Source organism: Denticeps clupeoides, unplaced genomic scaffold (assembly GCF_900700375.1).
Source record: "Denticeps clupeoides unplaced genomic scaffold, fDenClu1.1, whole genome shotgun sequence".
Classification (NCBI taxonomy): Eukaryota; Metazoa; Chordata; class Actinopteri; order Clupeiformes; family Denticipitidae; genus Denticeps; species Denticeps clupeoides.
Genome location: NW_021629949.1, coordinates 1 through 14409, shown reverse-complemented (window position 1 = coordinate 14409; position 14409 = coordinate 1). Strand labels below are relative to the sequence as shown.

Below are 14409 nucleotides of genomic sequence, written 5' to 3'. Positions count from 1 at the left end.
TAACCAGGCCCAAGCCTTCTTAGCTTCTGAGATAAGACAAGATTGGGCATTCTTCAGCTGGTTTGTCCGTACACAAACTCTGCTTGAAAATCTTGAACTTTAAACCAAAGGGGCTTAAACACATATCAAAGAGTGAAAACTCCCGCTTTACTGTCAAATTATGATGGAGAAAAGGCAAAAAAGCTAACAAAGCCATGTAAATACTTTCATTTTAAAAGTTTTTCAATAGTTAAAGCTTACAGCACCTGGTATTCCCAGGTAGTCTCCCATCCAAGTACTAACCAGGCCCAAGCCTTCTTAGCTTCTGAGATCAGACAAGATTGGGCATTCTTCAGCTGGTTTGTCCATACACAAACTCTGCTTGAAAATCTTGAACTTTAAACCAAAAGGGCTTGAACACATATCAAAGAGTTAAAACTCCCGCTTTACTGTCAAATTATGATGGAGAAAAGGCAAAAAGTTGGAGTGGTAAGCTTTTATTTGCAATACAACAAATAAAGTGCACACCTTCTAGAGGCAATGCAATACTGGGTCGATGAATGGAGCGGATGGAGCAGGCCCTATTGCCGACTCCCTGTTCTAAAAATCCGCTTAATATGACATATCAGATATTAAACTGACATCAGGGTGCGTAGCACCTGAAGGCCGAGGGCTGGAAAACCCCACCTAATCGATTCAGCTCCAAGCCTGTGAATGATCGTTGTAGAGCACACACAGACAAAGAAACCTGAAGAGAAGTTAAAAAAAAAAAAAAAAGAAAAAAGGCGGGGAAAACATATCAAAGAAAGAAAATACCCCTTAACTTACTTTAAAAAAAGTTAACAAAGTGATGTAAATACTTTCATTTTAAAAGTTTTCAATAGTTAAAGCTTACTGCACCTGGCATTCCTACGTAGTCTCCCATCCAAGTACTAACCAGGCCCAGGCCTTCTTAGCTTCTGAGATCAGACAAGATTGGGCAATCTTCAGCTGGCATGTCTGTAAGCAAACTCTGCTTGAAAATCTTGAACTTTAAACAAAGGGCTTTGAAAACATTATAAAGTGCGAAAACTCCCGCTTTACTGTCAAATTATGATGGAGAAAAGGCAAAAAAGCTAACAAAGCCATGTAAATACTTTCATTTTAAAAGTTTTTCAATAGTTAAAGCTTACAGCACCTGGTATTCCCAGGTAGTCTCCCATCCAAGTACTAACCAGGCCCAAGCCTTCTTAGCTTCTGAGATCAGACAAGATTGGGCATTCTTCAGCTGGTTTGTCCGTACACAAACTCTGCTTGAAAATCTTGAACTTTAAACCAAAGGGCTTGAACACATATCAAAGAGTTAAAACTCCCGCTTTACTGTCAAATTATGATGGAGAAAAGGCAAAAAGTTGGAGTGGTAAGCTTTTATTTGCAATACAACAAATAAAGTGCACACCTTCTAGAGGCAATGCAATACTGGGTCGATGAATGGAGCGGATGGAGCAGGCCCTATTGCCGACTCCCTGTTCTAAAAATCCGCTTAATATGACATATCAGATATTAAACTGACATCAGGGTGCGTAGCACCTGAAGGCCGAGGGCTGGAAAACCCCACCTAATCGATTCAGCTCCAAGCCTGTGAATGATCGTTGTAGAGCACACACAGACAAAGAAACCTGAAGAGAAGTTAAAAAAAAAAAAAAAAGAAAAAAGGCGGGAAAACATATCAAAGAAAGAAAATACCCCTTAACTTACTTTAAAAAAAGTTAACAAAGTGATGTAAATACTTTCATTTTAAAAGTTTTCAATAGTTAAAGCTTACTGCACCTGGCATTCCTACGTAGTCTCCCATCCAAGTACTAACCAGGCCCAGGCCTTCTTAGCTTCTGAGATCAGACAAGATTGGGCAATCTTCAGCTGGCATGTCTGTAAGCAAACTCTGCTTGAAAATCTTGGACTTTAAACAAAAGGGCTTTGAAAACATTATAAAGTGCGAAAACTCCCGCTTTACTGTCAAATTATGATGGAGAAAAGGCAAAAAAGCTAACAAAGCCATGTAAATACTTTTATTTTAAAAGTTTTTCAATAGTTAAAGCTTACAGCACCTGGTATTCCCAGGTAGTCTCCCATCCAAGTACTAACCAGGCCCAAGCCTTCTTAGCTTCTGAGATAAGACAAGATTGGGCATTCTTCAGCTGGTTTGTCCGTACACAAACTCTGCTTGAAAATCTTGAACTTTAAACCAAAGGGGCTTTAAACACATATCAAAGAGTGAAAACTCCCGCTTTACTGTCAAATTATGATGGAGAAAAGGCAAAAAAGCTAACAAAGCCATGTAAATACTTTCATTTTAAAAGTTTTTCAATAGTTAAAGCTTACAGCACCTGGTATTCCCAGGTAGTCTCCCATCCAAGTACTAACCAGGCCCAAGCCTTCTTAGCTTCTGAGATCAGACAAGATTGGGCATTCTTCAGCTGGTTTGTCCGTACACAAACTCTGCTTGAAAATCTTGAACTTTAAACCAAAGGGCTTGAAACACATATCAAGAGTGAAAACTCCCGCTTTACTGTCAAATTATGATGGAGAAAAGGCAAAAAAGCTAACAAAGCCATGTAAATACTTTCATTTTAAAAGTTTTTCAATAGTTAAAGCTTACAGCACCTGGTATTCCCAGGTAGTCTCCCATCCAAGTACTAACCAGGCCCAAGCCTTCTTAGCTTCTGAGATCAGACAAGATTGGGCATTCTTCAGCTGGTTTGTCCGTACACAAACTCTGCTTGAAAATCTTGAACTTTAAACCAAAGGGGCTTGAACACATATCAAAGAGTGAAAACTCCCGCTTTACTGTCAAATTATGATGGAGAAAAGGCAAAAAAAGCTAACAAAGCCATGTAAATACTTTCATTTTAAAAGTTTTTCAATAGTTAAAGCTTACAGCACCTGGTATTCCCAGGTAGTCTCCCATCCAAGTACTAACCAGGCCCAAGCCTTCTTAGCTTCTGAGATCAGACAAGATTGGGCATTCTTCAGCTGGTTTGTCTGTACACAAACTCTGCTTGAAAATCTTGAACTTTAAACCAAAAGGGCTTGAACACATATCAAAGAGTTAAAACTCCCGCTTTACTGTCAAATTATGATGGAGAAAAGGCAAAAAGTTGGAGTGGTAAGCTTTTATTTGCAATACAACAAATAAAGTGCACACCTTCTAGAGGCAATGCAATACTGGGTCGATGAATGGAGCGGATGGAGCAGGCCCTATTGCCGACTCCCTGTTCTAAAAATCCGCTTAATATGACATATCAGATATTAAACTGACATCAGGGTGCGTAGCACCTGAAGGCCGAGGGCTGGAAAACCCCACCTAATCGATTCAGCTCCAAGCCTGTGAATGATCGTTGTAGAGCACACACAGACAAAGAAACCTGAAGAGAAGTTAAAAAAAAAAAAAAAAAAGAAAAAAGGCGGGAAAACATATCAAAGAAAGAAAATACCCCTTAACTTACTTTAAAAAAAGTTAACAAAGTGATGTAAATACTTTCATTTTAAAAGTTTTCAATAGTTAAAGCTTACTGCACCTGGCATTCCTACGTAGTCTCCCATCCAAGTACTAACCAGGCCCAGGCCTTCTTAGCTTCTGAGATCAGACAAGATTGGGCAATCTTCAGCTGGCATGTCTGTAAGCAAACTCTGCTTGAAAATCTTGGACTTTAAACAAAAGGGCTTTGAAAACATTATAAAGTGCGAAAACTCCCGCTTTACTGTCAAATTATGATGGAGAAAAGGCAAAAAAGCTAACAAAGCCATGTAAATACTTTTATTTTAAAAGTTTTTCAATAGTTAAAGCTTACAGCACCTGGTATTCCCAGGTAGTCTCCCATCCAAGTACTAACCAGGCCCAAGCCTTCTTAGCTTCTGAGATAAGACAAGATTGGGCATTCTTCAGCTGGTTTGTCCGTACACAAACTCTGCTTGAAAATCTTGAACTTTAAACCAAAGGGGCTTAAACACATATCAAAGAGTGAAAACTCCCGCTTTACTGTCAAATTATGATGGAGAAAAGGCAAAAAAGCTAACAAAGCCATGTAAATACTTTCATTTTAAAAGTTTTTCAATAGTTAAAGCTTACAGCACCTGGTATTCCCAGGTAGTCTCCCATCCAAGTACTAACCAGGCCCAAGCCTTCTTAGCTTCTGAGATCAGACAAGATTGGGCATTCTTCAGCTGGTTTGTCTGTACACAAACTCTGCTTGAAAATCTTGAACTTTAAACCAAAAGGGCTTTGACAAAAATATCAAGAGTGCGAAAACTCCCGCTTTACTGTCAAATTATGATGGAGAAAAGGCAAAAAAAGCTAACAAAGCCATGTAAATACTTTCATTTTAAAAGTTTTTCAATAGTTAAAGCTTACAGCACCTGGTATTCCCAGGTAGTCTCCCATCCAAGTACTAACCAGGCCCAAGCCTTCTTAGCTTCTGAGATCAGACAAGATTGGGCATTCTTCAGCTGGTTTGTCCGTACACAAACTCTGCTTGAAAATCTTGAACTTTAAACCAAAGGGGCTTGAACACATATCAAAGAGTGAAAACTCCCGCTTTACTGTCAAATTATGATGACAGTAAAGGCAAAAAAAGCTAACAAAGCCATGTAAATACTTTCATTTTAAAAGTTTTTCAATAGTTAAAGCTTACAGCACCTGGTATTCCCAGGTAGTCTCCCATCCAAGTACTAACCAGGCCCAAGCCTTCTTAGCTTCTGAGATCAGACAAGATTGGGCATTCTTCAGCTGGTTTGTCCATACACAAACTCTGCTTGAAAATCTTGAACTTTAAACCAAAGGGCTTGAACACATATCAAAGAGTTAAAACTCCCGCTTTACTGTCAAATTATGATGGAGAAAAGGCAAAAAGTTGGAGTGGTAAGCTTTTATTTGCAATACAACAAATAAAGTGCACACCTTCTAGAGGCAATGCAATACTGGGTCGATGAATGGAGCGGATGGAGCAGGCCCTATTGCCGACTCCCTGTTCTAAAAATCCGCTTAATATGACATATCAGATATTAAACTGACATCAGGGTGCGTAGCACCTGAAGGCCGAGGGCTGGAAAACCCCACCTAATCGATTCAGCTCCAAGCCTGTGAATGATCGTTGTAGAGCACACACAGACAAAGAAACCTGAAGAGAAGTTAAAAAAAAAAAAAAAAAGAAAAAAGGCGGGAAAACATATCAAAGAAAGAAAATACCCCTTAACTTACTTTAAAAAAAGTTAACAAAGTGATGTAAATACTTTCATTTTAAAAGTTTTCAATAGTTAAAGCTTACTGCACCTGGCATTCCTACGTAGTCTCCCATCCAAGTACTAACCAGGCCCAGGCCTTCTTAGCTTCTGAGATCAGACAAGATTGGGCAATCTTCAGCTGGCATGTCTGTAAGCAAACTCTGCTTGAAAATCTTGGACTTTAAACAAAAGGGCTTTGAAAACATTATAAAGTGCGAAAACTCCCGCTTTACTGTCAAATTATGATGGAGAAAAGGCAAAAAAGCTAACAAAGCCATGTAAATACTTTTATTTTAAAAGTTTTTCAATAGTTAAAGCTTACAGCACCTGGTATTCCCAGGTAGTCTCCCATCCAAGTACTAACCAGGCCCAAGCCTTCTTAGCTTCTGAGATAAGACAAGATTGGGCATTCTTCAGCTGGTTTGTCCGTACACAAACTCTGCTTGAAAATCTTGAACTTTAAACCAAAGGGGCTTAAACACATATCAAAGAGTGAAAACTCCCGCTTTACTGTCAAATTATGATGGAGAAAAGGCAAAAAAAGCTAACAAAGCCATGTAAATACTTTCATTTTAAAAGTTTTTCAATAGTTAAAGCTTACAGCACCTGGTATTCCCAGGTAGTCTCCCATCCAAGTACTAACCAGGCCCAAGCCTTCTTAGCTTCTGAGATCAGACAAGATTGGGCATTCTTCAGCTGGTTTGTCCTTACACAAACTCTGCTTGAAAATCTTGAACTTTAAACCAAAGGGCTTTGATAACATTATAAAGTGCGAAAACTCCCGCTTTACTGTCAAATTATGATGGAGAAAAGGCAAAAAAAGCTAACAAAGCCATGTAAATACTTTCATTTTAAAAGTTTTTCAATAGTTAAAGCTTACAGCACCTGGTATTCCCAGGTAGTCTCCCATCCAAGTACTAACCAGGCCCAAGCCTTCTTAGCTTCTGAGATCAGACAAGATTGGGCATTCTTCAGCTGGTTTGTCCGTACACAAACTCTGCTTGAAAATCTTGAACTTTAAACCAAAGGGGCTTGAACACATATCAAAGAGTGAAAACTCCCGCTTTACTGTCAAATTATGATGCAGAAAAGGCAAAAAAAGCTAACAAAGCCATGTAAATACTTTCATTTTAAAAGTTTTTCAATAGTTAAAGCTTACAGCACCTGGTATTCCCAGGTAGTCTCCCATCCAAGTACTAACCAGGCCCAAGCCTTCTTAGCTTCTGAGATCAGACAAGATTGGGCATTCTTCAGCTGGTTTGTCCATACACAAACTCTGCTTGAAAATCTTGAACTTTAAACCAAAAGGGCTTGAACACATATCAAAGAGTTAAAACTCCCGCTTTACTGTCAAATTATGATGGAGAAAAGGCAAAAAGTTGGAGTGGTAAGCTTTTATTTGCAATACAACAAATAAAGTGCACACCTTCTAGAGGCAATGCAATACTGGGTCGATGAATGGAGCGGATGGAGCAGGCCCTATTGCCGACTCCCTGTTCTAAAAATCCGCTTAATATGACATATCAGATATTAAACTGACATCAGGGTGCGTAGCACCTGAAGGCCGAGGGCTGGAAAACCCCACCTAATCGATTCAGCTCCAAGCCTGTGAATGATCGTTGTAGAGCACACACAGACAAAGAAACCTGAAGAGAAGTTAAAAAAAAAAAAAAAAAAAAAAAGAAAAAAGGCGGGAAAACATATCAAAGAAAGAAAATACCCCTTAACTTACTTTAAAAAAAGTTAACAAAGTGATGTAAATACTTTCATTTTAAAAGTTTTCAATAGTTAAAGCTTACTGCACCTGGCATTCCTACGTAGTCTCCCATCCAAGTACTAACCAGGCCCAGGCCTTCTTAGCTTCTGAGATCAGACAAGATTGGGCAATCTTCAGCTGGCATGTCTGTAAGCAAACTCTGCTTGAAAATCTTGGACTTTAAACAAAAGGGCTTTGAAAACATTATAAAGTGCGAAAACTCCCGCTTTACTGTCAAATTATGATGGAGAAAAGGCAAAAAAGCTAACAAAGCCATGTAAATACTTTTATTTTAAAAGTTTTTCAATAGTTAAAGCTTACAGCACCTGGTATTCCCAGGTAGTCTCCCATCCAAGTACTAACCAGGCCCAAGCCTTCTTAGCTTCTGAGATAAGACAAGATTGGGCATTCTTCAGCTGGTTTGTCCGTACACAAACTCTGCTTGAAAATCTTGAACTTTAAACCAAAGGGCTTGAACACATATCAAGAGTGAAAACTCCCGCTTTACTGTCAAATTATGATGGAGAAAAGGCAAAAAAGCTAACAAAGCCATGTAAATACTTTCATTTTAAAAGTTTTTCAATAGTTAAAGCTTACAGCACCTGGTATTCCCAGGTAGTCTCCCATCCAAGTACTAACCAGGCCCAAGCCTTCTTAGCTTCTGAGATCAGACAAGATTGGGCATTCTTCAGCTGGTTTGTCCGTACACAAACTCTGCTTGAAAATCTTGAACTTTAAACCAAAGGGGCTTGAACACATATCAAAGAGTGAAAACTCCCGCTTTACTGTCAAATTATGATGGAGAAAAGGCAAAAAAAGCTAACAAAGCCATGTAAATACTTTCATTTTAAAAGTTTTTCAATAGTTAAAGCTTACAGCACCTGGTATTCCCAGGTAGTCTCCCATCCAAGTACTAACCAGGCCCAAGCCTTCTTAGCTTCTGAGATCAGACAAGATTGGGCATTCTTCAGCTGGTTTGTCCGTACACAAACTCTGCTTGAAAATCTTGAACTTTAAACCAAAGGGCTTTGAACACATATCAAGAGTGAAAACTCCCGCTTTACTGTCAAATTATGATGGAGAAAAGGCAAAAAAAGCTAACAAAGCCATGTAAATACTTTCATTTTAAAAGTTTTTCAATAGTTAAAGCTTACAGCACCTGGTATTCCCAGGTAGTCTCCCATCCAAGTACTAACCAGGCCCAAGCCTTCTTAGCTTCTGAGATCAGACAAGATTGGGCATTCTTCAGCTGGTTTGTCCGTACACAAACTCTGCTTGAAAATCTTGAACTTTAAACCAAAGGGGCTTGAACACATATCAAAGAGTGAAAACTCCCGCTTTACTGTCAAATTATGATGGCTGAAAAGGCAAAAAAAGCTAACACAGCCATGTAAATACTTTCATTTTAAAAGTTTTTCAATAGTTAAAGCTTACAGCACCTGGTATTCCCAGGTAGTCTCCCATCCAAGTACTAACCAGGCCCAAGCCTTCTTAGCTTCTGAGATCAGACAAGATTGGGCATTCTTCAGCTGGTTTGTCCATACACAAACTCTGCTTGAAAATCTTGAACTTTAAACCAAAGGGCTTGAACACATATCAAAGAGTTAAAACTCCCGCTTTACTGTCAAATTATGATGGAGAAAAGGCAAAAAGTTGGAGTGGTAAGCTTTTATTTGCAATACAACAAATAAAGTGCACACCTTCTAGAGGCAATGCAATACTGGGTCGATGAATGGAGCGGATGGAGCAGGCCCTATTGCCGACTCCCTGTTCTAAAAATCCGCTTAATATGACATATCAGATATTAAACTGACATCAGGGTGCGTAGCACCTGAAGGCCGAGGGCTGGAAAACCCCACCTAATCGATTCAGCTCCAAGCCTGTGAATGATCGTTGTAGAGCACACACAGACAAAGAAACCTGAAGAGAAGTTAAAAAAAAAAAAAAAAAAAGAAAAAAGGCGGGAAAACATATCAAAGAAAGAAAATACCCCTTAACTTACTTTAAAAAAAAGTTAACAAAGTGATGTAAATACTTTCATTTTAAAAGTTTTCAATAGTTAAAGCTTACTGCACCTGGCATTCCTACGTAGTCTCCCATCCAAGTACTAACCAGGCCCAGGCCTTCTTAGCTTCTGAGATCAGACAAGATTGGGCAATCTTCAGCTGGCATGTCTGTAAGCAAACTCTGCTTGAAAATCTTGGACTTTAAACAAAAGGGCTTTGAAAACATTATAAAGTGCGAAAACTCCCGCTTTACTGTCAAATTATGATGGAGAAAAGGCAAAAAAGCTAACAAAGCCATGTAAATACTTTTATTTTAAAAGTTTTTCAATAGTTAAAGCTTACAGCACCTGGTATTCCCAGGTAGTCTCCCATCCAAGTACTAACCAGGCCCAAGCCTTCTTAGCTTCTGAGATAAGACAAGATTGGGCATTCTTCAGCTGGTTTGTCCGTACACAAACTCTGCTTGAAAATCTTGAACTTTAAACCAAAGGGGCTTTAAACACATATCAAAGAGTGAAAACTCCCGCTTTACTGTCAAATTATGATGGAGAAAAGGCAAAAAAAGCTAACAAAGCCATGTAAATACTTTCATTTTAAAAGTTTTTCAATAGTTAAAGCTTACAGCACCTGGTATTCCCAGGTAGTCTCCCATCCAAGTACTAACCAGGCCCAAGCCTTCTTAGCTTCTGAGATCAGACAAGATTGGGCATTCTTCAGCTGGTTTGTCTGTACACAAACTCTGCTTGAAAATCTTGAACTTTAAACCAAAGGGCTTTGAACACATTATAAAGTGCGAAAACTCCCGCTTTACTGTCAAATTATGATGGAGAAAAGGCAAAAAAGCTAACAAAGCCATGTAAATACTTTCATTTTAAAAGTTTTTCAATAGTTAAAGCTTACAGCACCTGGTATTCCCAGGTAGTCTCCCATCCAAGTACTAACCAGGCCCAAGCCTTCTTAGCTTCTGAGATCAGACAAGATTGGGCATTCTTCAGCTGGTTTGTCCGTACACAAACTCTGCTTGAAAATCTTGAACTTTAAACCAAAGGGGCTTGAACACATATCAAAGAGTGAAAACTCCCGCTTTACTGTCAAATTATGATGCGAGAAAAGGCAAAAAAAGCTAACAAAGCCATGTAAATACTTTCATTTTAAAAGTTTTTCAATAGTTAAAGCTTACAGCACCTGGTATTCCCAGGTAGTCTCCCATCCAAGTACTAACCAGGCCCAAGCCTTCTTAGCTTCTGAGATCAGACAAGATTGGGCATTCTTCAGCTGGTTTGTCCATACACAAACTCTGCTTGAAAATCTTGAACTTTAAACCAAAGGGCTTGAACACATATCAAAGAGTTAAAACTCCCGCTTTACTGTCAAATTATGATGGAGAAAAGGCAAAAAGTTGGAGTGGTAAGCTTTTATTTGCAATACAACAAATAAAGTGCACACCTTCTAGAGGCAATGCAATACTGGGTCGATGAATGGAGCGGATGGAGCAGGCCCTATTGCCGACTCCCTGTTCTAAAAATCCGCTTAATATGACATATCAGATATTAAACTGACATCAGGGTGCGTAGCACCTGAAGGCCGAGGGCTGGAAAACCCCACCTAATCGATTCAGCTCCAAGCCTGTGAATGATCGTTGTAGAGCACACACAGACAAAGAAACCTGAAGAGAAGTTAAAAAAAAAAAAAAAAAAAAGAAAAAAGGCGGGAAAACATATCAAAGAAAGAAAATACCCCTTAACTTACTTTAAAAAAAAGTTAACAAAGTGATGTAAATACTTTCATTTTAAAAGTTTTCAATAGTTAAAGCTTACTGCACCTGGCATTCCTACGTAGTCTCCCATCCAAGTACTAACCAGGCCCAGGCCTTCTTAGCTTCTGAGATCAGACAAGATTGGGCATTCTTCAGCTGGTTTGTCTGTACACAAACTCTGCTTGAAAATCTTGAACTTTAAACCAAAGGGCTTTGAAAACATTATAAAGTGCGAAAACTCCCGCTTTACTGTCAAATTATGATGGAGAAAAGGCAAAAAAAGCTAACAAAGCCATGTAAATACTTTCATTTTAAAAGTTTTTCAATAGTTAAAGCTTACAGCACCTGGTATTCCCAGGTAGTCTCCCATCCAAGTACTAACCAGGCCCAAGCCTTCTTAGCTTCTGAGATCAGACAAGATTGGGCATTCTTCAGCTGGTTTGTCCGTACACAAACTCTGCTTGAAAATCTTGAACTTTAAACCAAAGGGGCTTGAACACATATCAAAGAGTGAAAACTCCCGCTTTACTGTCAAATTATGATGGAGAAAAGGCAAAAAAGCTAACAAAGCCATGTAAATACTTTCATTTTAAAAGTTTTTCAATAGTTAAAGCTTACAGCACCTGGTATTCCCAGGTAGTCTCCCATCCAAGTACTAACCAGGCCCAAGCCTTCTTAGCTTCTGAGATCAGACAAGATTGGGCATTCTTCAGCTGGTTTGTCCATACACAAACTCTGCTTGAAAATCTTGAACTTTAAACCAAAGGGCTTGAACACATATCAAAGAGTTAAAACTCCCGCTTTACTGTCAAATTATGATGGAGAAAAGGCAAAAAGTTGGAGTGGTAAGCTTTTATTTGCAATACAACAAATAAAGTGCACACCTTCTAGAGGCAATGCAATACTGGGTCGATGAATGGAGCGGATGGAGCAGGCCCTATTGCCGACTCCCTGTTCTAAAAATCCGCTTAATATGACATATCAGATATTAAACTGACATCAGGGTGCGTAGCACCTGAAGGCCGAGGGCTGGAAAACCCCACCTAATCGATTCAGCTCCAAGCCTGTGAATGATCGTTGTAGAGCACACACAGACAAAGAAACCTGAAGAGAAGTTAAAAAAAAAAAAAAAAAAGAAAAAAGGCGGGAAAACATATCAAAGAAAGAAAATACCCCTTAACTTACTTTAAAAAAAGTTAACAAAGTGATGTAAATACTTTCATTTTAAAAGTTTTCAATAGTTAAAGCTTACTGCACCTGGCATTCCTACGTAGTCTCCCATCCAAGTACTAACCAGGCCCAGGCCTTCTTAGCTTCTGAGATCAGACAAGATTGGGCAATCTTCAGCTGGCATGTCTGTAAGCAAACTCTGCTTGAAAATCTTGGACTTTAAACAAAAGGGCTTTGAAAACATTATAAAGTGCGAAAACTCCCGCTTTACTGTCAAATTATGATGGAGAAAAGGCAAAAAAGCTAACAAAGCCATGTAAATACTTTTATTTTAAAAGTTTTTCAATAGTTAAAGCTTACAGCACCTGGTATTCCCAGGTAGTCTCCCATCCAAGTACTAACCAGGCCCAAGCCTTCTTAGCTTCTGAGATAAGACAAGATTGGGCATTCTTCAGCTGGTTTGTCCGTACACAAACTCTGCTTGAAAATCTTGAACTTTAAACCAAAGGGGCTTAAACACATATCAAAGAGTGAAAACTCCCGCTTTACTGTCAAATTATGATGGAGAAAAGGCAAAAAAAGCTAACAAAGCCATGTAAATACTTTCATTTTAAAAGTTTTTCAATAGTTAAAGCTTACAGCACCTGGTATTCCCAGGTAGTCTCCCATCCAAGTACTAACCAGGCCCAAGCCTTCTTAGCTTCTGAGATCAGACAACATTGGGCATTCTTCAGCTGGTTTGTCTGTACACAAACTCTGCTTGAAAATCTTGAACTTTAAACCAAAAGGGCTTTGATAACATATCAATAGTGCGAAAACTCCCGCTTTACTGTCAAATTATGATGGAGAAAAGGCAAAAAAGCTAACAAAGCCATGTAAATACTTTCATTTTAAAAGTTTTTCAATAGTTAAAGCTTACAGCACCTGGTATTCCCAGGTAGTCTCCCATCCAAGTACTAACCAGGCCCAAGCCTTCTTAGCTTCTGAGATCAGACAAGATTGGGCATTCTTCAGCTGGTTTGTCCGTACACAAACTCTGCTTGAAAATCTTGAACTTTAAACCAAAGGGGCTTGAACACATATCAAAGAGTGAAAACTCCCGCTTTACTGTCAAATTATGATGGCAGAAAAGGCAAAAAAAGCTAACAAAGCCATGTAAATACTTTCATTTTAAAAGTTTTTCAATAGTTAAAGCTTACAGCACCTGGTATTCCCAGGTAGTCTCCCATCCAAGTACTAACCAGGCCCAAGCCTTCTTAGCTTCTGAGATCAGACAAGATTGGGCATTCTTCAGCTGGTTTGTCCATACACAAACTCTGCTTGAAAATCTTGAACTTTAAACCAAAAGGGCTTGAACACATATCAAAGAGTTAAAACTCCCGCTTTACTGTCAAATTATGATGGAGAAAAGGCAAAAAGTTGGAGTGGTAAGCTTTTATTTGCAATACAACAAATAAAGTGCACACCTTCTAGAGGCAATGCAATACTGGGTCGATGAATGGAGCGGATGGAGCAGGCCCTATTGCCGACTCCCTGTTCTAAAAATCCGCTTAATATGACATATCAGATATTAAACTGACATCAGGGTGCGTAGCACCTGAAGGCCGAGGGCTGGAAAACCCCACCTAATCGATTCAGCTCCAAGCCTGTGAATGATCGTTGTAGAGCACACACAGACAAAGAAACCTGAAGAGAAGTTAAAAAAAAAAAAAAAAAAAGAAAAAAGGCGGGAAAACATATCAAAGAAAGAAAATACCCCTTAACTTACTTTAAAAAAAGTTAACAAAGTGATGTAAATACTTTCATTTTAAAAGTTTTCAATAGTTAAAGCTTACTGCACCTGGCATTCCTACGTAGTCTCCCATCCAAGTACTAACCAGGCCCAGGCCTTCTTAGCTTCTGAGATCAGACAAGATTGGGCAATCTTCAGCTGGCATGTCTGTAAGCAAACTCTGCTTGAAAATCTTGGACTTTAAACAAAAGGGCTTTGAAAACATTATAAAGTGCGAAAACTCCCGCTTTACTGTCAAATTATGATGGAGAAAAGGCAAAAAAGCTAACAAAGCCATGTAAATACTTTATTTTAAAAGTTTTTCAATAGTTAAAGCTTACAGCACCTGGTATTCCCAGGTAGTCTCCCATCCAAGTACTAACCAGGCCCAAGCCTTCTTAGCTTCTGAGATAAGACAAGATTGGGCATTCTTCAGCTGGTTTGTCCGTACACAAACTCTGCTTGAAAATCTTGAACTTTAAACCAAAGGGGCTTAACACATATCAAAGAGTGAAAACTCCCGCTTTACTGTCAAATTATGATGGAGAAAAGGCAAAAAGCTAACAAAGCCATGTAAATACTTTTATTTTAAAAGTTTTTCAATAGTTAAAGCTTACAGCACCTGGTATTCCCAGGTAGTCTCCCATCCAAGTACTAACCAGGCCCAAGCCTTCTTAGCTTCTGAGATCAGACAAGCATGGGGCCATTCTTC

General features: G+C 38.9%; 21 pseudogenes; all 21 read right to left on the bottom strand.

Annotated features, from left to right (window-relative positions):
* Window positions 1-233: 233 nt before the first annotated feature.
* LOC114778041 (uncharacterized) lies at window positions 234-352 on the bottom strand (annotated as a pseudogene).
* A 792-nt stretch (window positions 353-1144) lies between these two features.
* Window positions 1145-1263, bottom strand: LOC114778055 (uncharacterized; annotated as a pseudogene).
* Window positions 1264-2333: 1070 nt separating this feature from the next.
* LOC114778054 (uncharacterized) lies at window positions 2334-2452 on the bottom strand (annotated as a pseudogene).
* A 158-nt stretch (window positions 2453-2610) lies between these two features.
* LOC114778053 (uncharacterized) lies at window positions 2611-2729 on the bottom strand (annotated as a pseudogene).
* A 160-nt stretch (window positions 2730-2889) lies between these two features.
* On the bottom strand, window positions 2890-3008 carry LOC114778091 (uncharacterized; annotated as a pseudogene).
* Window positions 3009-4080: 1072 nt separating this feature from the next.
* On the bottom strand, window positions 4081-4199 carry LOC114778090 (uncharacterized; annotated as a pseudogene).
* Window positions 4200-4362: 163 nt separating this feature from the next.
* On the bottom strand, window positions 4363-4481 carry LOC114778052 (uncharacterized; annotated as a pseudogene).
* Window positions 4482-4642: 161 nt separating this feature from the next.
* Window positions 4643-4761, bottom strand: LOC114778100 (uncharacterized; annotated as a pseudogene).
* A 1350-nt stretch (window positions 4762-6111) lies between these two features.
* On the bottom strand, window positions 6112-6230 carry LOC114778051 (uncharacterized; annotated as a pseudogene).
* A 160-nt stretch (window positions 6231-6390) lies between these two features.
* LOC114778099 (uncharacterized) lies at window positions 6391-6509 on the bottom strand (annotated as a pseudogene).
* A 1075-nt stretch (window positions 6510-7584) lies between these two features.
* On the bottom strand, window positions 7585-7703 carry LOC114778046 (uncharacterized; annotated as a pseudogene).
* A 160-nt stretch (window positions 7704-7863) lies between these two features.
* LOC114778095 (uncharacterized) lies at window positions 7864-7982 on the bottom strand (annotated as a pseudogene).
* A 159-nt stretch (window positions 7983-8141) lies between these two features.
* LOC114778083 (uncharacterized) lies at window positions 8142-8260 on the bottom strand (annotated as a pseudogene).
* Window positions 8261-8421: 161 nt separating this feature from the next.
* Window positions 8422-8540, bottom strand: LOC114778098 (uncharacterized; annotated as a pseudogene).
* A 1075-nt stretch (window positions 8541-9615) lies between these two features.
* On the bottom strand, window positions 9616-9734 carry LOC114778089 (uncharacterized; annotated as a pseudogene).
* A 159-nt stretch (window positions 9735-9893) lies between these two features.
* On the bottom strand, window positions 9894-10012 carry LOC114778072 (uncharacterized; annotated as a pseudogene).
* A 161-nt stretch (window positions 10013-10173) lies between these two features.
* On the bottom strand, window positions 10174-10292 carry LOC114778097 (uncharacterized; annotated as a pseudogene).
* Window positions 10293-11089: 797 nt separating this feature from the next.
* Window positions 11090-11208, bottom strand: LOC114778061 (uncharacterized; annotated as a pseudogene).
* Window positions 11209-11367: 159 nt separating this feature from the next.
* Window positions 11368-11486, bottom strand: LOC114778096 (uncharacterized; annotated as a pseudogene).
* Window positions 11487-12838: 1352 nt separating this feature from the next.
* LOC114778040 (uncharacterized) lies at window positions 12839-12957 on the bottom strand (annotated as a pseudogene).
* Window positions 12958-13118: 161 nt separating this feature from the next.
* LOC114778094 (uncharacterized) lies at window positions 13119-13237 on the bottom strand (annotated as a pseudogene).
* Between the last annotated feature and the right edge of the window lie 1172 nt (window positions 13238-14409).